General features: G+C 41.8%; 1 protein-coding gene across 5 annotated transcripts in view; it reads left to right on the top strand.

The window, feature by feature from the left end:
* Positions 1-22411, top strand: part of USP49 (ubiquitin specific peptidase 49) — a 67005-nt gene that overhangs the window by 20869 nt on the left and 23725 nt on the right. For 2 of the 5 annotated variants that reach the window (XM_048496168.1, XM_048496169.1), the window contains exon 2: positions 16549-16679. The exons of the other annotated variants lie outside the window; for them this stretch is intronic. The gene's annotated coding sequence lies outside the window, so the exon portion shown is untranslated. The remainder of the gene's footprint in view (positions 1-16548; positions 16680-22411) is intronic. 5 annotated transcript variants of the gene reach the window in all.

Raw genomic sequence — 22411 nt, 5'->3', positions numbered from 1 at the left:
AATGTGACGGGGAACCTCACTGCTGAACAATCCTGCTCAGGGTTTCTGGTCCCCATAGGAGCAGAATCTGAATATAAATACCCTAGAACTCTGGGTCCTCTGGCCATCTTGGACCTTAAGTTTATGAACAGATTTGTGGTCCAAAAGAGATTCAGGATGAAACGCTGAGTTTCATTACAGAGGTCTTGACCAACATTTTCAGCAGCAGATTCATCTCCATCATGCTCTAGTGGATATGGACAATGTCTCGATTAAAGCACACATAAACAAGCAGGAAGATTCCTGGTCACCACTACTTCATTGAGAAGCTCTTCGAATTCTGGACTGAGCCGAGGGCCATTTCCTCTCCCTCCCAGCCGAGCAAATACAGGGAACCTCCAATGTACTTGTGGACTGGCTCAGTCTCCACAGTCTGCATGAGAATGAATGGACCCTGAGATCAGCTGTCTTCCTCCAAGTGACACAGAAATTTAGTCAACCAGCTGTTGACCTCTCCACATCAGCTCAGAACTGCCAGCTTCCCTGTTTCTTCTCCTGGTTCTGTCACCCTTGAGCAGAGCAAGTGGACATCCTGACATCTCTGTGGCCGAATCTACTACTGTATGCCTTCCCTCCCCTTCGCATTCTCCCCAAGATTCCATGAATCAGCTCAGAAAGAGCGACAGTCATCCTGATTGCTCCTGAGTGGCCCTGGAAACCTTGGTTCTCAGTCTTGGTAGAAGTCCCTATAAAGAAACCTTGGAAGTTATCTCTGCTTCCGGACGTACTCCACCAAGGTCTGGCATGACACCAGGTTTCCGCTTGGTTCCATTTGACTGCCTGGCTCTTGAAAGAAACAGGCTAATGACCTTGAGGTAGAAGCCAGCGGTGGTGGAAAACATATTGGCTCACAGGCGCCCTTCCACCCAATGTATATGCCACATCACTTGGAAGGCATTTGTCTGTTGGTGTCCCAGTAAGAAGGACCCCCTCAATTCATGCCTGGGCCAGTTTCTGGGATTCCTACAAGATAGGGTACACCAGAATCTGTGAGCTTCCACCCTACACATGCTGGTTGCAGCCATTTCCACCATCATTCCCTCCATAGTGGGCATTCCAACCTCCATGCATCCTCACATTCTTGCCTATCTGAAAGGGGTTTACAACAACTATCCTCCTACCATCCATAGATTTCCTACATGGAGGTTTCATAAAGTCCTTTAGTCTCTCGCCAAGCCTCCCTTTAAACCACTCTGTGAAGTCCCAAGTAGCTAAGAGTGGAGGTCTTGTTCCTTGTGGCCATAACTTCCATCCGCAGAATGTCTGAACTGGCAACTCTTTCAGCCAGGGAAGGACTGTGCATCTTCCACAAGGACAATATGGTCCTGAGACCTGATCTCACCTTTATCCCTAAAGTCAACTTGACTTTGCACCATCAATAGGAACTACATCTTACTTCTTTCCATCACACTCCTGTGAGAAGACCTTGGCACACCTTAGATTTCAGGAGAGCCTTGTGCATTTACCTGAAGTGTCCAGCAGACATACAGAAGACAGATTCACTTTTCATGTATCTGAACTCACTGAACAAAGGAAAAAAATATGTCCAAGGCAGCCATCAGCTACAACATCAAGCATGCTTATGGAGCCTGGAAGGTACTTCCACCACAGGGCATCACTGCCCACTCTACCAGGAAATTAGTCACCATTGAAGCCTTGGAATTTCAAGCATCTGTTGGATTTATATCCCTCTTTTCTCTCCTGTAAGGAGACTCAAAGGGGCTGACAATCTCCTTTCCCTTCCCCCCCACAACAAACACCCTGTGAGATAAGTGGGGCTGAGAGAGCTCAGAAGAACCGTGACTACTAGCCCAAGGTCACCCAACTGGCGTATGTGGGACTGCACAGGCTAAACTGAATTCCCCAGATAAACCTCCACAGCTCAAGCGGCAGAGCAGGGAATCAAACCTGGTCCCTCCAGGTTAGAGTACACTTGCTCTTAACCACTACGCCACTGCTTCTCCTGTAGAAGAAATTAGCAAAGTTGCCACCTGGGTGTTGGCCTCTACCTTTGTCTGTCACTATAAAATAGACACCTGAGCATCTTCTGACATTGCATTTGGTCCAACAGTGCTACAACAAGTCTTGGAACATTGATGAACCCATCCAGAAGATGTGCTTTTGGACATCCCATAGTCTAAAGATGCCTTCCACCTTAGAGTGAGAACAGAACCTTGGATACTCACCATGAAGGTTCCTCCTTCTTTAAGGTAATCTTGGGAGAATAGGTAGTCTGCCCGCCCAGAGTATCAGCTGTTCCAAGATTTCAGAGTAAGGGATTGATCACATCTCGGAACACACAGCAAACTGTAAAGAGAAGGAATACCACTTCTGCATGCTCGACAGGAGACAGACAAGGGAGGCTCTTCCACCTTTCCTCCTGAAAATTGTCATGTTTCATTCTTATAACTATCATGATAATCACTCCCTTAACCTTTTCTGGATAGTTGTTATGCCACCACACTGTTCTTCCTGTTACCTGTTATCTGAAGTTTTGTTGCTGTTATAACCTATTATGCTTATCTGCTAAAGTTCTTGAGCTCTCTTGCTCGGAAAATCTTTACAGTGAGGCACGGGCTGCTAGAGGTCCAGTAACACGAAGTGTTTGTTAGAAATCCTGCCTCCCTCAGCAATTGGCAGGTATAACACATACTCTGAAGACGCTGTCCTTGCCTCAGAGAAGCAGGAACCTTTATGGTGAGTATCCAAGGTTCTGTTCTCTAATGTCAGATGCCTCTGAAGCCCAGCACAACTGTGGGATTGAGCTCTGTCCCTGACCTAGGGTATGTAGCCTTCAGCCCAGCTTTGCTGGAGGAGGGCAGGGTATAAATAAAATTTATTATTGTTATTGTAGATTTCACAGCTGCCTATTATTATTATTATTGTAGATTTCACAGCTGCCAGATCTTTAGCTGGTTGTTGGCCTTCATTACTACTACTACTACTACTACTACTACTACTACTACTACTTGTTGTTGTTGTTGTTGTAGATTTCACAGCTGCCAGATCTTTAGCTGGTTGTTGGCCTTCATTACAATTCGAGCCTCACCCAGAGGCCTAGGAAGTTGTAATGTATCAGCGGAGTATTCGTTTGGATCCCAGCAGGGCTGCCTTCTGAATTTGACAGATGTTAATTTTGTCAATTCGAAGATGTTTCAAGTGCTGCCCTAGTGTTTTTGGGATGGCGCCCAGCGTGCCGATTACCACTGGGACGACCTCAGCTGGTTTGTGCCATACACGCTGAAGCTCGATTTTCAAATCGCAGTATCTAGTGTCCTTCTCGTGCTCTTTTTCAATGACCCTGCTGACACCGGGGACTGCTATGTCAATGATGGTCACTTTCTTGTCCTTGATCACGGTGATGTCTGGTGTATTGTGTTTCAACATTTTGTCCATTTAAATTCGAAAGTCCCACGGGATCTTGACCTTCTCATTTTCCATTACTTTCTCTGGACAATGTTCCCACCAGTTCTTAGCTGTTCTTATGTTGTAATTCTTGCATAAATTCCAGTGGATCATCTTGGCCACTGAGTTGTGTCTCTGTTTGTACTCAGTCTGTGCAATCTTTTTGCAGCAGTGAGGACATGATCTACAGTTTCATCAGCTTCTTTGCATAATCTGCACTTTGCATAATCTGAGGATTTTTCGATTTTGGCCTCGATCGAATTTGTTCTAATGGCTTGCTCTTGGGCAGCTAAAATCAGGGATTCAGTTTCCTTTTTCAGAGTTCCAGTTGTTAACCACAGCCAGGTCTTTTCGTTGTCCACCTTGTCTTTGATTTTCTCCAGAAACTGGCCATGCATGCTTTGTTGTGCCAGCTTTTAGTCCTCATTTTAATCACATTTTTCTGTATTCTTGTTTGGTTTTCTGGGTTTGCAGCAAATGTCTGTTCTTCACTTCAATCAATGCCTGTTCTTGACTTTCCTTCACATAATCGGCCAGTGTATGTTTCTCCTCTTCCATTGTTTGCTGTACTTGCAGTAAGCCCCTGCCTCCAGATCTCCGGGGAAGGTATAATCTATCAGTATCACTGCGTGGGTGTAAGGCATGGTGCATTGTCATAAGCTTCTAAGTTTTTCTATCCAATGCTTCCAACTCAGCCTGGGTCCAGTTGATGATTCCTGCAGTGTTGTTGTTGTTGTTGTTATTAAATTTTGCTTAATATTACAGCTGACAGTTCTTTAGCTGGTTGTTGGCCTTTCATTACAATTCAAGCCTCACCCAGAGGCCTAGGAAGTTGTAATGTATCGGTGTGGTATTTGTGCGGATCCCAGCAGGGCTGCCTTCTGAATCTGACCGATGTTGATTTTGTCAATTTGAAGATGTTTCAAGTAGTGTCCTAGTCTTTTTGGAATGGCTGTTTATCATCATCATCATTGTTATCGTTACTATTAAAGAGTTGGAGGCTCATATCTTCAACTTCACACTTATGGAGTGTGAAGGAATTTGTGATCTCTTGGTTAGGATTGAAATGCTGTGCTTGGGTAAAATGTTGCTTGGAAATCAGGAATGGTAGAATCTATGGAATTGTTTGAAGTAGTTTCTTTTGTACTTCTAGCAAAGGTGCTTGATTTGCATAGTGTTCTAATTCATAATTGTTCCCATACATCAGGATAAAATCGAAATATATAAATTTTAGCATGTTAGCTCTTATATAATTTCATTCCTGATAACACAAACAGTATACTTGAGGTATTTTATGCATGGGTACAGTATATTTGAGGTACTTTATGCATGGGTTCTGAATATCTGTGAGAGCTTTGCTTTCTTCCTCCCTGTTCAGTGCCTCTAAAGCCGTGGTGGCGAACCTATGGCACTCCAGATGTTCATGGACAACAATTCCCATCAGCCCCTGCCAGCATGGCCAATTGGCTATGCTGGCAGGAGCTGATGGGAATTGTAGTCCATTAACATCTGGAGTGCCATAGGTTCACCACCACTGCTCTAAAGAGATGCCTGTTAGCAGTGGCGTAGCACCCACGGGACAGGAGGGGCATGACGTCCCGGGCAGAGCAGCAGCAGAGGCGTAGCTGGGACGTCAAGGGGGCGTGGCAGGGGCGGGCAACGCCACAGCAGGGGCGCTGGGTGCACACGTGCCCCAGGCGCAGTTTCCCCTTGCTCAGTCTCTGCCTCTTAGGATGTCACTGTTCAGAAAAGTCAGTTATGAAGGATGTCAAGGCAGGACTTTCTCTCAGGCTTTTATGTGTGGGTGTCATTAACCTTGCATCCTATGTTATAGATATTTTTGTGGCGTTAGGAGGATATCGGGGAAGTGGCTCCCCCTTTCATAATGTTGTGTTACCAAACAGTTCAAAAAGCCTGTAAATGTGTTCCTCAAATTTTAGCTTGTGTCTTTGGAACTGATACAGATGGTAACAAACAGTGGCAGTATTGTAGCCGATGAGATTAAATGGAGGTACAGTTGTTGCAAACTGAAACTTTTTCCAATACCACAGAATGCATCTAACTGCTTAGTAGACTATTTATTTGTATTGAACTGCTTACTGGTGAGAAGAATATTAACATTCCTCTATTTTGGTACAGAGGTATGACAGAATTCTCACCACCACTTTTCAGCTGTCTCCATTATGTTCCTAAGTGTCTACATGCACACAATGGTAGGATGCCATTTGATAATTATCTGCTTTAGTATTGTATTTCTCTGTCAAGTGAACAGTACAGCAGTTGAATATTATGAATTTGAAGTTCATTTGTTAAAAGTAAAAAGTGCTTTTCAGTCAGGTAAGCAAGAATGCTGGGATTTTTTTGAATTCCCTTATAAATTAGTGTATGCACACTGTAACAAAATGTGAAAACTGTCCTCAAAAATTACTATAAAATGGATCTCACAATTTAACACAAAGAAATCATTTTCATACTTCGGAGCCTTTTCTACATTGACTTGTTTACCATGGAACTCCTGTTTTTTGTTAGAGAATATTGTAGGATTCACACATATGAAGCCTTTGGGTCTCACCAGTGGTGAATAAATAAATATACCCAATGCTGCCTCGTGCCTGCACGTTGCAGAATAATATTGGCAGTTTGAAGCAAACTGTCTTTCAGCCTAAAAAACCTCTGATATGAATCCAAGCTTTCCTGAACACATTTTAAAAGCAGTGTTTTATATTGGTAAAACTCGGTTAACATAATTGTGTAAAGAGATGAGAACCCCTCCGTACTAACAAAATTTGCAACATTGCATTTAGGTGTATTGTGATCAGTGAATGTTTTGCTACAGCAAACTACTGGCCAGATAATGGCTAAAAGCAAATAAAATATATAATATATAAATATTATATATTTAACACATAATATAAATTATATAAATATATTTTAAAATCTGTAATAAAAACATCTATAATAATAAAAAATAAGTTTTATCACTTTTAAGGATAGAAGGAAGAGATGAGAAAGTGATTATTTCCATCTATTTTGTTTGTGTTCTTTCCATCTTGATCTGAAGTATGGGCTCAACTGTGAACTATGGGCTCAACTGTGTTTTTCTTTTAATAGCTTCTACAGGACATCAGCTGAGCAGATTTAACAAATGGAGGGAATATGGTTGTGTTCTCTTGTTTCATTTCATGCATATGACTGTGAAGAGCTGCCTCACAACCATGTTCTCCCAATTCGTTTCAGTGGGTGGCATTAGATCCATTTGAGAAATTCTGTCCTACAGCTGCATTTTCTTTCTCTCACATTATTCATGCTATGAAAAGGAAACCACACATTTTGAAGCTTTTTTTAAAAAAAAGAAAAGGTCTTTGGGTAGAAAGCTTTCTTGCAGCATCTGTAAGCGAGCATTCAGATAACTTGAGAAGTAGCATGTGATCAGTTAAACACATAATTTTGAGAGAGCAATCTGGTTTGCATTTCTGTTCCACTAATATTTTGTTCTCTGACTGCTGCAGATAAATCAGCAGCTATGATACCCCCTGGATTCTCTTTTCCCAATTGAATTTCAAAATACTCTTTCATTTTTTAAAAAAGGAAGTACATTAAAGCATTCTATCTCATTATAAAAGTGGTGAGCAAGGCTTGACACAGTATAGTGCTTTTCTGAGTTAATAAGGAACAAGTTGTAAAGTTATATAAATAGTTATTAAAGTCTTGCCATATATTATTTTACATAGCAAATGCACATTATTCTAGTGGAATTAACACTAAACTGGTGGCATATTTAGTATAGCTGTATCTGACCATAAATTGAAGAGCGATCCATAATTTTTTTTCTTTTTTAATGTTGTACTTTGGCAATCTAAACGGGCAAATTACCTGTGTAACAAGCTGGATCTGGATTTAAGCAACTATATTAGTATTATTAGGGTATTTTAAAGATTGTACTATATGCCTGAAGCACTCCAAATTAAGGAATGGCTAGTGAGTACATAAGAAAATGGCCTAATATGTGTGTTACAACATTTCCAATACTTTATGAAATCTTGTTCCTTGTAACAGTTTACCGTAGCTTTTTGCAGGTATGTTACATCCCTTCTTTTCCCTGATGGTTTCTAAAATAAATAAGGAACAGGTGGCAAACCTATTGTATTGTCCACCTGTTACCCTGTTATACCAAGCATTCATAATTGTAAGTAAATTCTGTTGAAATAAATAACCTGGATTAGGGCTAGCTTCAAGTATGTGGTGGTTACTATTATTGTTATCATTTCACATTCTCAAATTCGTGTAGCATTTCTGTGTTACAGAAGAATGTACTTTCTCAAAGTCAACTTGCTAAAAAAGGATTTCATGCAAACATGATGCTTTTTTTCTTTATCACTCTTCGAAATAAATGATGTTGCCAATTTTGTATATCAGGTAATGTTTTTTCCAAAATAATTATTTCAGGTTAGAGAAGAGAAATGTAGGCAGTGCTTTCAGTCCAACTTGACATTTGGGGTAGCCAGAAGCTAATGTCTGCTCTAAACAGGGAACTCTTGCTATCCAGCTGAGGATCAGGGTTGCTAGAACTGTAGATCTTTGTGTGCTATCCCCCCCCCCCCACACACACACACACACACACACAAAAATTATGGTGCTAAACTGTTTCTTGTCTCATATGCTGATTGCCATAAATTTTTCATAATCGTAGTACTTGAACTGGGAGATTATATAGCAGTTAGGTGCTCTTTTCATTGTTCCTCACATTCTGCTGCCCTCTATACATGGCTTCTCTCTGAGGTCTTGCACTACTGACTCCCTGACAACCTTCCACTTTATATTGAAGTCCCTGAAATTCCATGCTTTCCAGCTGCTATGACACCTCTTGCATTTAGAATTCATTGCTGGTGGAGGTTTGAAATCCACTTGGATTCTTTTTGCATACTAAGCTTTGGCAGATCTGTGTTTTTCAGTGAAGTACCTTAGACTGCTCTTTTGATAGATTCTTTAGTGTTTAGTGGCAAACTATGAAATCCTGTTAATCAGCTAACAGGTGCACTACTTGGCATAGACAACAGAACATCATTGGTGCTATTTTATTCTTCATTTCTTATGCGCATAGGTTTAGAGGAATAGATGATAGAAATAATGACTATCTTTCATGTAGTACTAACGCTAATATTGGTCATATGCTATAAGAAGCATGGAGTGGGAAACTTTTTTAAAACATAGAAATTAGCACAGATATTTCAGCCAAGTCTTTCCCATCTTTATTCAGAAATAAATATCTCATTTTACTGAGGCTAATTCCTATGCCTGTCTACATAGGACTGTCAACATAGGACTTTTGCTTTGATCGATGGTGATCGCTGTGCATCTGGTGTCATTCCCTGAACACTGATGTCATGTGAGCATCTTATGTCAGCCTTGAAAACAAGACTTGAAGTAGAGCAATCATTCTACTGGTCTGGTTCAAGATTCTTCTAGGACTGAACTGCTACTTTCATGGCTGAGGTTTTCTCTCCTTAGAAGCCCTTCTATGTCTGAAGTGAAACCACTGTGATGTAATACATACATCATTATAGTTTTTGGGACAGTCATTATCTCGCAACCTAATTTACCTCATAGTGTTGTGGTGCTAGAAGAGGCAGACAGGAACAGTGTATGCCATCTTGAGATTCTTTATTTAAAGGTGTGCAGTTCCATGTTTAACAACAGTTAGGTTTTTTGTAGTGTCTCCCAAGAGAAATTTTGATTATGTGAAGATGTGTATTCAAACTGCAGTCCTGCAGGGTTTTGTTTCTGTTCTGTAATATTTTCCGCCTGGCATTCACCACCTGGACAACATACTCAAGACAAATCTTTCCACGACACCCAGCTGGTCATCTGTCTATGTTTATTTATTTATTCAGTCATAAATTGTTCCCAAAATTGTAAGAAAAACCTGAAACCTGAAAATGACCATACCCCTATTCTCAGATAGCGCCCTAGAACTCAACGTAACACTAAGGCAAGCCTGAGCCCCTGCCCTTGCCTTAACCCTAGCCCTAACTAATAATTTTTATTTAATTTATTTTTGTTACAATTTTGGGAACAATTTATGACTGCAAAAATTAAATAATAATAATAATAATAATAATAATAATAATAATAATAATAATAATAATAATAATAATAATAATAATAATAATAATAATAAGCCTTTATTTGGCATAACAATAATCATAACACAATAAAAAACCTGAGATAAAAGGTATACAAATACAAAGGTTTAAGATAAATATAAATTATTGATTGTGCATCACCTCCAGTAAAAATTGTGCAACCAATTCACAAGTTTCATTGTCAGAATTGTCCAGAAGGAAAGGAAGTCTACCTGATTCTCCCATTTCACTAGGTATCCTAGAAAGAATATTGGAATATTTTGATCTAATCTTAGCAGATTTAGGGCAGCAAAGCAGTTGATGTGCCAATGTTTCAATTTGTTGTTCACCACAAGAGCATACCCTTTCGCTCATTTCCAAGTTGTTAAATCTACCACGCAATAAAGCGGAGGGGAAAACATTGAATAAAAATAATAAGTTAGGGTGAAGTTTAAGGCAAGTGTAGGGGCTCCGACTTGCCTTAGTGATACACTGAATTCTAGGGCTAAGTCCAAGAATAGGGCTATGGTCTGTTTCAGGTTTTGGGGTTTTGTTACAATTTTGGGAACAATTTATGACTGAATAAGTTAAATAAAAACAACAAGTTAGGGTTAGGGTTAAGGCAAGGTAGGGGCTCGGCCTTGCCTTAGTGTTACATTGAGTTCAAGGGTGCAGTCCGAGAATAGGGCTATGGTCAGTTTCAGGTTTCGGGATTTTGCCTTAACCCTTTCCCTTGCCTGAACCCTAACCCTAAGTTGTTATTTTTATTTAATTTATTCAGTTATAAATTGTTCCCAAAATTGTAACAAAAACCCAAAACCTGAAACAGACCATAGCCCTATTCTTGTACTGAGCCCTAGAATTCAGCACACCACTAAGGCAAGCCTGAGCCCCTACACTTGCCTTAAACCTCACCCTAACTTATTATTTTTATTTTATATATTCAGTCATAAATTGTTCCCAAAATTGTAACATAAAATAAATTAAATAAAAATTGTATCTTAGGGTAAGGGTTGAGGCAAGAGAAGGGGCTCGGGCTTGCCTTCTTGTTACGTTGAGTTCGAGGGCGCAGTCCGAGAATATGTCTATGGTCAGTTTTAGGTTTCAGGTTTTTGTTACAATTTTTGAACAATTTATGACTGAATAAATTAAATAAAAATAATAAGCTAGAGTTAAGGCAAGGTAGGGGCTCGGCCTTGTTTTAGTGTTACATTGAGTTCTAGGGCGCAGTCTGAGAATAGGGCTATGGTCAGTTTCAGGTTTCGGGGTTTTGCCTGTTAAGCATTTATTTAGTGTCAGATGTGGTAATACCATGGCAAGTTAGTTAATTGCTATGTTAAGACTTTTCTAAGATGAATATGAATTGGCATGTAGAAGGAAAGCCTGTAGAGCATTTGAGAGCAGGCCAAATTTTGCCAAGTCATCAGCAGAACATTTGTACAGAACACATGCTCCTTTTTTTGTATTTAAGAGAATTCTTAAGTTGATTTCTGTTCCTACTAAAAGTAGTATATATCAATAGGTACTGAATTTCATATTAGGCTGCAAATATCTCCAAGACTGTTGCTTTCCTAATATTAGTGATCTGCTTGTTAGTGTTAGTGATATGAAGACCTGGAACAAAACTGGAAACATTTATGAATGAGTTGTTTTACATTTTTTCCCAATGGAAAAAAAATGAAACTAGTGGGGGGGGGGGTGGAACCTTTTTTTTCTTTTGAAATTAGTAAAATGCTTTCCAGATAAAGTTTTATTGATTCAAAATATACAGTATAAAAATGTTATGTAAGACACAGTCTGCTGTACTAGATAAAATATATTTTCAATGGGTTGTTTGTTGCTTAAATGTGAAACATTCTGGGAACAAGTGATAAGATATAATGTGTTTGAAAATAGACCAGTGGGCACACACTGCAGCCCTTTTTGGGGGGGGGTGGCAGAAGAGACTGCCGTCCCAGCCTCAGAGAGCTGCTTTTATAAGCGGGAGGCAGGGCTTAGAGGGTGAGGCCACATCCCCAGGGGTGGGTGGGGGGCCTCTTCCTTAACCCCCACCCCCCGGACTTATAAAAGCAGCTCTCCAAGGCCGGGGACAGCAGTCTCTTCTGCCCCCCCAACAGCTGGGCTCCCAGCCGGCAGCCAGCAGTTCCTTCTGCCCTCTTTCTGGTGAAATGGTGTCAGCAGGCACCATGGTCCCCATGTGACCATGTTGGGGACCCCTTGCGCTAGAATCCACTTTCCAAAGCTGCCATTTCTTCCAAGAAAACGGCTCTGTTTATTCTGGACATCAGTTGTAATTCCAGAACTCCAGGCCCTGCCTTGAGGTTTGTAGCTCTAGTTCCAATAATGGGGTATGCTGTTAATGTTATTGACAAGTAGAGATTGATAGAATGTAAAGGCATAATTCCAATAACTTTCTGTCATCTTTACAATTCCATACAGAATTTTCTGGCTTTCCATTGGCATATACATTTATGTGTAAATAAGTTATTTTTAGCTTCAGTAGAACTTTGTTCCAAAAGTATATGTTCTTAAGTTTTCAGCCTGTGCTGTAAATGTGCAATGTAAGTAGCTGCCATAGTAGTAAGTACAGTGCAGTCCGGAGATGCCTGTGAATATATTTTCTGCCTCTAATTATCCCCATTGAGACACTTGTTAAAAATTCAGAAGGTTTCCAATTAAAACATAGCTTAGTTTTTAAGGGTAGATAATGGGTAGACAACTCCTGACACACATGCCAGACAGAAGCACACCAGACTATTTTGCTCAGCATTTGTCCTGAAGGCTCGGATTGATGCTCCTATGCCCCCCCGTCTAGGTGACGGGCATATTTTAGCCCGCCCGCGGAGACTAATGGAACCAGAACGGTTCCAAAATGCTCTACGGGAACTCCCGCCCACTGGCGCTACTCTAGATGAGCTGGTAGAGAGCTGGGACACCAGGCTCTCTGAAGCCATCAACGGTATCGCTCCAAAGCGTCCTCTCCGTACCTGCATCAACCCGGCTCCTTGGTACACCGAGGAGCTGAGGAAGATGAAAAGGGAACTGAGACGGCTAGAGCGAGGGTGGCGGCGGGTACTTGACGAGGGGTCAAGACACTCATATTGATCGTTTATGAAGTCCTATGAGAGTGCTGTGAAGGAGACGAAGCGGGCATATTTTGCTTCCGCTATTGAATCTGCTAGTTCGCGCCCAGCACAATTGTTTCGTGTAATTCGGACGTTGATGACCTCTTCGATAGGTCCAAAAGAGACTGATTTGGCATTAGGCTGTGAGGCTTTTGCAAACTACTTCACACACAAAGTCCTGACCCTCCGCCAATCCCTCCCTGCCACTATTGATACGGTATGTGAACTAGAGGCCCCTGGGCCGTCTTTGGGTCCTTTCTTGGACCACTTCAGCTTACTTGACCCAACGAATGTTGACAGGATCCTGGATGCTGTACGATCTACCACTTGTCCTTTTGACCCGTGCCCTTCCTGGTTGGTGAAAGCCGGCAGGGAGGCGCTTCGGAGCCACCTGTTGGATATAGTCAACTGCTCCCTTGAGCAAGGAGTTTTCCCTGGTCGGCTTAAAGAGGCAGTGGTCTGCCCGCTCCTAAAAGACCGCACTTAGATCCTGGAGATCCGGCCAATTACCGCCCAGTTTCTAATTTACCATTCTTGGGCAAGGTAATTGAGCGAGCGGTGGCGGCTCAGCTCCAGCGATTCCTGGATGACACAAACGTACTGGATCCCTTCCAGTCGGGCTTCCGCGCTGGTCATGGGACCGAGACGGTGCTGGTCACTGTTGTGGACGACCTCCGACTACACTTGGACAGAGGCGGTTCGGCGCTGTTGGTGTTGTTAGACCTCACCGCAGCGTTGGATATGGTAGACCATGACCTTTTGGTCCACCGCCTCGCTGGTATCGGGGTCCGAGATTCAGCCTTAAATTGGCTGATCTCGTTCCTCCGAGATCGGGGACAGCAGGTGGCATCGGGGGGTGAGATCTCCAAGCGTCGCCCCATTATGTGTGGGGTGCCGCAAGGAGCGATACTCTCCCCGATGCTTTTTAATATCTACATGCACCCCCTGGCGAGTCTAGTTCGGAGTTTTGGGCTGCGGTGTCACCAATACGCTGATGACACCCAGCTCTTGTTCACAATGGAGGGCAGCCCGACCTTGGCCCCTGATGCTCTCCAGTGTTGTCTTGATGCTGTGGCTGGTTGGTTGAGTGCAAGTCGGCTGAAGTTGAATCCCACTAAGACGGAGGCCCTGTGGCTGGGCCGGGGGGAGTGTCCGGTGGCCTTTGGCCTGCCTACCCTTCTTGGCGAGACGTTAAAACTAACTTCGTCCGCCAAGAGCCTGGGGGTGACTCTGGATCCATCTCTATCATTGGTGGTCCAGGTCACCCAGACAGCCCAGGCAGCTTTTTACCATCTGCGGCAGGCACGGCAACTGGCCCCTGTGATTCTCCCGCTCTGATCTGGGCCACTGTGATCCATGCCACGGTCACCTCTAGATTAGACTACTGCAACTTCGCTTCTCTGGCTTTCTTACCTTTGGCCATGATCCGAAACTGAAACTCGTATTACTACAGAATGCGGCAGCCAGACTCCTTTCCGAGCAACAGCGAGGGACCGGATTACTCCGTCCTATACCAACTGTACTGGCTGCCCGATCAGTACCGGGTCATGTTTTAAAGTTTTGGTTTTGACCTTTAAAGCCATTCAAGCGGCCTTGGCCCTGCATATCTAAGGGACCGTCTCTCCCTATATCGCCCTTCTAGGCCCCTCCGTTCATCAGAGGCGGACCTACTGGTAATCCCTGGCCCCAAGGCGATCCGGCTGGCCTCTACAAGGACCAGGGCTTTTACGGCTCTGGCCCCTACCTGGTGGAACAGGCTTCCAGGTGAGATCAGGGCCCTGCAGGATTTACAAAGTTTCCGCAGGGCCTGTAAAACGGACCTGTTCCGCCAGGCGTTTGGCCAGCCGGGATGATATCAACCGCGATAAAAGCAAACATCTGGCCTCCCGTGGGTTCATAAAAGGGGGAATAGAATAGCTGATGCCATCTCTAGTTTAATATTTTATGTATTTTATGTATTTTAATTAACTTATATATATGATGTTTTAAATTTTTATTTTGTTGGAAACCGCCCTGAGCCTTCGGGGAGGGCGGTATACAAATACAAACAAACAAACAAACAAACAAACAATAAATAAATAAATAAATAAATAAATAAATAAATAAATAAATAAATAAATAAATAAATAAAGCATGTTAGCTCCCTTACCCCACCCTCCAAAACAGCAGTGTGGTCAAGTTGGGATGGGCAAATATCACAGCTGGGAGACTGGAAGGAGTCTCTTCCTGTGGAGTAGGAACTGTTTAGAATTTGGAGGTGGCATAAGAGTGGACAGTTGGGTGTAAACTCTCCCACTGGTCCCCTCATGCTCCACCATGTGCTGTGCTCTGCTCAAAAAGCATCATTCTAGAACTAGGCATTATGCCGTGATATTTTTGGGAAAGTTTTATAAAACCACCAGTAATTGGGACTGGTGCACAAACCAGAAGTATCACATTATAAGCAATATACACATATATCAGTCTAGCTTCTCCATTATAATGTACACTAATACACAACTAATATATAAACCAATTACAGCATTGGTCTCTTATCTGAAAACAACTTATAAATAGTTGTACACCTAAATACAGTTATATTGACAATAATGCTTCCAAAAGGGAAAATAGTGCCTTATTGTTTTGGAAGTTGGACATGCACCTGAAACACTTAAGGTTTTTTGTAATATCTATGTTAGACCAGCAAACACAGAAGTAAATTATGAATGGTGTTTCTCACAATTGCAGTGTTGTTATATTCATAGACTTAGAAGTATTTTTCTTCAGAATGCGGGACTGAATTCCCATTGGGATTTATCAGGATTTATTTAAGGTTTCTTTAAGACTGTGAGGTCCCAGCTGAGTCAGATTAAACAGTAGGTACTTAAAGGGTTAACAGTAGGATCAGACGTGGCCTGAGGTCAGTTTACTGAGGTCAGTAAACAAGTTGCTTAGGTACTTAAGGGGTTAACAGTAGGATCAGATGTGGTCTGAGGTCAATAAACATGTCTTCTGCTTTGAACTGTTGTTCTTGTTATTATAGTTCTTAACTTAGTTGACATTGTTGTACAGTGTAAACAGCTAGCCATATGCCCACTGAAGGTATTTATCAAGGCAAGAGATAGTTCGGAATTCTCAGCTAGGCTCCAACTACTTCTGGCTACATTACAAATATATAAGGCATTATTTTTCAGCAAAACGAGGTTTTTTTTAAAGGATTAAATTGAGGACTCTGCTTCAGTGTGGATTTTCACCAGAGAAGCAGTGTTGCCAAATGCAATTGTGATTGAGCTAATTAAGCATTACAATCAAGGATTATTTGGAGGAGCATTGTTGCCAAGTTGTGGTTAAGCTAACTAAACAGCAATTAAGCCTTCAGGGAGGGCGGTATACAAATATAATAAATAAATAAATAAAATAAATAAGTTCTCTTGTATTTTCCATTTGGAAGCATTTCTAATTATGGTGTTTTTATGGTGTTTTAAATGATGTGGTGCTATTTGATGTTGTTTTTATTGTAGTTTTCAATTTTGTAAGCCACTCTGAGACCTCCATATAGGGTGGGGTATGAGTTCCATAAATAAATAAATATTTAGTACAGCTATTTCTAAGTTGTTTTCAAATAAGTTCAATGCTGTAATTGGTTTATATATGTGTTGTATATTTATGTATAACAGAAAAGCTAGCCTTTGATATATGTGTGTGGTTCATATTTTTTGAAATCAAAAGCAAAACTGCTAATGTTGTATGCTGACAACTCAAAAGAAGTTTTGTTTTGTTTACTTCCATGAAAAAAAATCTGTATGCAACATGTTCAGTGTGACTGGCTAAGAGCAGACCTTATCCCCTTTTCCTTCTTCTGTTCGTTGGAATAACAGGTGGATGTTGTTCTTTTGGCACTTGGACCAAAGAAGTTACCTACCCTGGTGCAGATCTTTAAGAGAGACTGGAGCATGCTTGTGAAATTGAACTAGCTGACAGTATTGACTCCAGGGTTGCATGTTGAAAGGTAAAAACTAGTATATACCCGGGTTTTTACCTAATTGAATTTTGTTTGTCATCTTATACTTATTTAAGCTATATGGATAAGATGGAAAGTTTGCAGGTATACACCTTGGGAAACTATATTTAAACGTGTGTAGTTAAGATTAAATGAACAAATGGTCCACTGAAATCCGTTGCAATGACCTAATAGTGAATGTGATTAGAATTCAGTTACAAGGGGAGCAGAGAAAGAATGTTGAATTTATGTTGTAGGAAACTGCTGCTGCTTTGAAAGTTTTGGGTGTTTGTTTTTATGCAATCAATGAGGAGAACCTCATTAAGTCATAGTTAAGTTGTAATGGGATTTTGTGAACAAGCCTTGTGTTCATGCCCTCCGACATCTTTCTCTTTGTAGAGTTTTCTACTTGGGGACAGGCTTACAGTTTCCCAATGGCTGCTGCAATGGCTGATGCAGCACAGTGGCAGCTGGGCAGCTATATGTGTAGTTTCCTTGATTTGGTCCCCTGGCAGTAGTTGTGGGAATTAGGTGAGTGAATTAGGAACTTCTAATTTAGCACATTTCCATGCAAATATTGAGGGTTTTCAAGGAGGTCGTTCTTCAGGGACGTAGGTATAGATTTTTATGGGGGGGGTTCGGGGGTGGGGCCACACCCCCACCTGCCCCTAGTGCATGGCCACGCCTCCCCAAGCCCCGCCCCTGGCCTAGCACTTATAAAAGCAGCTCTCCGAGGTCAGGGATGGCAGACTCCCCTGCTCTGCCCTCCCCTCCCCTGCCCCTCCCCTCTGGGCAGAGGCATAGGGGGGAAATGGAGCCTGGTGCAAAATCTGAGTTTTGCGCCCCCCCCCCCCCCAGGCAGCTGCTGTGATGCTGGAATCCACCCCCAAACATCATCACTTTCAATAGCATTTAAACTAGAGAGCCCAAATTCTCCTTTTAAATCCACCTTAAAGGGAGAATCTGGGGTCCCCAGTTAAACAACATTGAAAGTGATGCTGTTTTGGGGTGGATTATCCCCCCCACTCTGAACAGCATCATTTTCAGTGTGGCGTAGTGGTTAAGATCAGGTGCATTCTAATCTGGAGGAACCGGGTTTCCCTGCTCTGCCACTTGAACTGTGAAGACTTATCTGGGGAATTCAGATTAGCCTGTGCATTCCCACACATGCCAGCTGGGTGACCTTGGGCTAGTCACAGCTTCTTGGAGCTCTCTCAGCCCCACCTACCTCACAGGGTGTTTGTTGTGAGGGGGGAAGGGCAAGGAGATTGTCAGCCCCTTTGAGTCTCCTACAGGAGAGAAAGGGAGGATATCAATCCAAACTCTTCTTCTTCTTCTAAACTGAGGACCTCAGATTCTCCCTTTAAATCCATGCCGAAGAGGGTGGATTTAAAACGAGAATCTGGAAAAATTTGGGGGTGCCTGCTGTCAGGGGTGAAATTGTTAAGGTAGAAGCACCAAACTTTCAGGGTATCTTTAGGAGTCTCTCCTAATGATATCACCCAGGTTTGGTGAAGTTTGGTTCAGGGGGTCCAAAGTTATGGACCCTCAAAGGTGTAGCCCCCATCTTCTATTAGCTCCCATTGAAAACAATGGAGGATGGGGCACTCCCTTTGGGAGCCCATAGCTTTGGACCCCCTGGCCCAAACTTCACAAAACCTGGGTGGTATCAGTAAGAGACTCTCCTGATAATACATCCCAAGTTTGGTGAAGTTTGGTTCAGGGGGTCCAAAGTTATGGACCCTCAAAGGTGTAGCCCCCATCTTCTATTAGCTCCCATTGGAAACAATGGAGGATGGGGCACTCCCTTTGGGAGCCCATAGCTTTGGACCCCCTGAACCAAACCTCACCAAACCCGGGTAGTATCATCAGGAGAGTCCCCCAAACAATCCCTGAAAGTTTGGTGCTGCTAGCCCAAACAATGCGCCCCCTGCAGGCCAAAAACCTAAAAAGCACTAAAATGTTTTTAAAACCCACTAACGGGTGGGCGGAGCTTTGGACATGAATGGGGGGGTTCAAACCCGAGAACCCCCCCCCTTACCTACGTGCATGTCATTCTTCATACCAGTATGTATGTGTCTAAGTTCGCCAAATCGTTACTAGGTCGTAAAGTCCACAGGCTTCAGTTAACCTTGTCTACTTCATCCCTAATATTTTTCCCATGTTCAATAATTCCATGTTTTTTTGCAAGCCTTTATTGGCATAGACAGCAGTACAACAATAATAAAACAGATTAAAAAGCATATACAATACAGGATATACATGTTAGGACAAAGGAAATCTACTGGCATTTAGTAATTTCCAGGAGAAAGTCTGCCACTATCATACAGAGGGAAGGATCAGGGTTGTCCAACAAGTAGTGTAATCTAATTAAATCGGGGAGATCGGGTAAATGTAAAGGAGTGAATAATTCAATGTAAATAATGAAGGATACAGCTACTGTCTCCCTGCCTCTGGAGACTCTGTATAAATCAGTGCTCACTATTGTAGTGGTGGTACTCTTATAGTGGGTGGTAGAATGACTGTTATGTGAAAGCAGCTGGGCAGAGCAAACTTGTTAGAATGAAAAGACTATAATGAGATGACTTTCAAGGGAAAAGGGAAGCCATGTGTCTCTAGTCTAGGATAACAAGTAATGCTTAGGGTCAAGTATTGGTCTTTCCATCATGGATCTGCATGAAAATGTATAGACTGGGAGTTGGCTCCAGCTTGCTTCTCTTTTCATAAAAATGGGAGAAAGTTCTGTATTGACCTCCAAAAAAGTTGTCCTGGGAATTATGGAACCCACATGGACAAAAGGCTGTGTGATAAGGAGGCAAATTATTTGAGATTGAATGGGAAAACTTACTGGATTCAGCCATGAGCTCTGATCCAACCCGTGTTCCTTCAACTATTATCGTGAACAGGAGCACACAATCTGCTAGCTAAAACGAACCAGTTAGGTGGCTCATTGAATATTCTGTGCAATTACTGCTGCCAAATATTTGGCCACCTATACAGTAATTTGTTTTTTTACATCTCATAATAACCAATACATTTTCTCATCCGTGGAATCAAAGGCAGCTCCAAGTAATTGGAGAATTATGTTTGAATTTAAATCTGAAATACAGGACAGCTTAATACTATATGATTAATAGAGTCTATTCATTCTGAACCACAGGTACATAGAGGTGTTTAAAATAGAGTCATATAGAATAAACTTCATATGTTTGAGAACCACAAGACATGAACCAGTATTACACAGACATTCTTATCGAACATGCACATTTTGTTGCAAATCTTTTATATAAATCTTAAGAAATATACATTCATAATAGTTATTCATGTATGTAATTTTTATTAACATTAAATGAGAGTGCCAAAAGTAAAAACAGAATGGGTAAGATTATTAATGGTATTTCTTTGGTTAAGACTCTGAATACCTAATCAAAACATGGAGAAAAATAAGGAAATTAGAGATAGTTACTGGGCTATTACTACTAGTAGAAATAGTCTATACTATGAGTCTCCATGTTTGCTGTGAGCAAGGCTTTTGATTGACTACTGGAGTTTTAATTGTCTGTGCAGATTTTTTAAAATACTGCTTTGGCTGCTGTTGCCACCACAGCACAAGGATCTGCACTGAGTTACTGAAGTAAGGCTGTAACAATCATTTTGTGGCTGGTTGTGTCCTGCAGAAACCATTTCGTGACAGCCATTTTATTGCAGTACCCATCATGCTGTGTCAAAAATTCCAAATGTGCCTGCAGGCTCAAAGATGGTGGGGACCCCTGCTCTGTGGTTTTTAAACACTGGAAAGGGGCTTTGCAAAGACTGCCAGAGATTCCTGTTTCCAAAAAACACTTCTTCTGCCATGATATCCCACGGAAATTGTTGTTGTTTTTTAAATAATGTGTGTATGTGTCTTCTGTTTCTACATACAACATCTACTAAATTGTTTCAAACTGTTAGAATGAGCAGCAAAGATGGAAATAAATTCATTTTGAAGAAGAAAAAAAAGTTGGTTTTTATACCTATTGGTACTTTTCTGTGTGTCCATCAGGGACTTGGAGTTCGTGTTTTTTAAACAGCAGTCCCTCTACCTATGCATGTTACAGGGTAAACTGCTTTTAAATCTCAAGAGTCTGCTGTTATATCAAAAAAAATCGGTCTTTGGGTTGCAGTCTCAGGGCCAAAGTAGACAGGCTCATAAGTTTTGTGTTCCACCCTCCCCGTTGAAACATATGGCGCATGCTCCTCCTGGAGGTTGGCAGCAGTGGTGGGATTCAAACATTTTAGTAACAGATTCCAATGGTGGTGGGATTCAAACAGTGGGGTAGCGCCAATGGGGCGGGGCAGGGCATGACAGGGGCATGGCCAGGCATTCCGGAAGTGGGGCATTCCTGGGCGGGGCTGTGGCAAGGACGTAGGGTGCGTGCAACCCAGGTGCAGTTCCCCTTCGCCCCACCTCTAGATTCAAATAATGACTGTTTAAAGTATTAAAAAAGAAATATATCAAAAGGTAGTGTATTATTTCTTTTTTATATAATTATATTGATTGATTTTAAATAATAACATTAGTAAGGAGAGAAACCAAAAACTGTTTACAATTGTTAACATATTACAAACATATCTAATTGTCTATCTCTCTCAACCCCCCCCCCCCAACTAAAACATCCTATATTGCCTCTCTCCTTCCCATATTTCCCTCCCTCCCTCCCTACTTTCTACTTCCCCTTCAGATTCCTGTAACTACTTTATCTATTCCACTTGAAAGAAAACTAATAGAGGGGGAGATCCAAAATCCTTAATCTAAAAGAGTAGTTTAAACTCCTCTATTTCCAATATACATTTCAAGGGAAAAAAAGAAAATGAAAAATCTTTACCTATAATACTTTCCCAACCTTTATACCAATGAACAAAAAAATAGAATTACTATATATTCTATTATTTCATACAGTTCATACACATTTGGGGGGTGCCATGGGGGCCCTGGGGGGCGATTTTGCATCCCCCACTTGACGAGATTTGTTGTACCCAGGGACACAGATTACCCCTTTGTCCCAAGTAGAGTTAATCATTAATAATCGGTTCTCCGAACTGAGAAAATGTTAGTAACCGGTTCTACCGAATAGGTGCAAATAGGCTGCATCCCACCTCTGGAGTAACCAAAGTAAATTTGCAATACAATATCTAGTGCTTTTTCTGAGTCCAGTTTGAACATCTGACTTTGAGACTCTAATTATGTTTTCCTTCTAACCCTTTGATTTGCTGCTGGGAGGACAGGTGGAAGAAATATCCCTGTGGGGACAGGGATACCGGGGCATGTGTGGAAATCCTCACAATTCATTGCAGGTATCCCACCATGCTGCTGGGCCTGGGGGGCAGCACTGTACAACTTGGCCAGCTTCCAGGTGGGGTTGGGGTGGGAAAACTGAAGACAGGGAGGGGAAAAATAAGGTTTGCTGGTGGAAGGAAGGAGAGGAGGAAGAGGGGAGAAGATGTGGAGACTTCTTGTGATTTAAAAAAAATTGCTTTGCATTTCTGTTTATTAGAAGAAATAGGATAAATTATCTATCCTAAGATGATTACTAATATACTAAGGCAGGATCCAAATTCTCGTTTAATCTTAGAATCAGCCAACATTTTTGGAGCCAGATTAATTTTTCAATCTTAAAGTGTTTTTTTTTTCATTTTAACCACCAAAATTTGTAATTATTGCTGCTTCACAGTCTAATCCTGATCTTCACAATTTCTTATAA

This window comes from Sphaerodactylus townsendi, linkage group LG05 (assembly GCF_021028975.2).
Source record: "Sphaerodactylus townsendi isolate TG3544 linkage group LG05, MPM_Stown_v2.3, whole genome shotgun sequence".
Lineage (NCBI taxonomy): Eukaryota > Metazoa > Chordata > Lepidosauria > Squamata > Sphaerodactylidae > Sphaerodactylus > Sphaerodactylus townsendi.
This window is presented reverse-complemented; position numbering and strand designations above follow the sequence as displayed.